The sequence below is a fragment of the Poromitra crassiceps genome, assembly GCF_964638095.1.
Source record: "Poromitra crassiceps genome assembly, chromosome: 7".
Taxonomy (NCBI): domain Eukaryota; kingdom Metazoa; phylum Chordata; class Actinopteri; order Beryciformes; family Melamphaidae; genus Poromitra; species Poromitra crassiceps.
The window spans coordinates 6082591-6083273 of record NC_139628.1 but is presented as its reverse complement, the minus strand read 5'-3'; the positions used below and the strand labels follow the sequence as shown (position 1 = coordinate 6083273).

Here is a 683-nt window from a genome sequence, read left to right as displayed (position 1 = left end):
ACACACACACACACACACACACACACACACACACTCACACACACACACACACACACACACACACACACACACACACCTTAATGTAACAATAACAATGTTTGTATTTTCATGTGTTTTTACTCATTTTACTGTAAACAACAAACATGATCCATCAGTCAGTGTTCGTGTTGTGAAACTGAACAGGGTTTTAACAACACAGGTGTAAGAACATGATCATTTTATTGTGAAAATGAATTAATGAGACAGAATCAAGGTCTTCTTGTTAGTCTTAAAGGAACACTCCACCCATTTTCAACCAGCTTTGTATCATTAGAACATCAGTAGTATATCAGAAAACTGTAAACGGTTTTGAAGTCTGTCATTTAATTTGACAGTTATTGAGTGTTAAAGTGTGGACCAGTGACATCACTGGTCCACACTAACTCAAATTAATAACTCATTAACTCAAATCAACTCTCAATAACTGTCAAACTATTCATCATTCATCTAGTTTGACAGTTATTGGCTGAGTTTCCCAACAAAGAAGCTTCTTAAGAGTTAAGAAGCTTCTTAAGGAGTTAAGAAGGCTCCAAAGAAGTGTTTCCCAAACGCCTTCTTAACAGTCGAGAAAAATTAAAAAAATAGAAGGCTCTTAAGAAGCATCTTAACTGGAGCGGCTCACTTGATGGCACTCTGAGCCCAGC

At 36.9% G+C, this 683-nt stretch overlaps 1 protein-coding gene across 1 annotated transcript in view; it reads left to right on the top strand.

The window, feature by feature from the left end:
• LOC310780017 (NLR family CARD domain-containing protein 3-like) overlaps positions 1-246 on the top strand; it is a 20729-nt gene extending 20483 nt beyond the window's left edge. The window contains exon 6 of the mRNA XM_083640552.1: positions 1-246. This exon is cut by the window's left edge and continues 681 nt beyond it. The gene's annotated coding sequence lies outside the window, so the exon portion shown is untranslated.
• Positions 247-683: the final 437 nt, after the last annotated feature.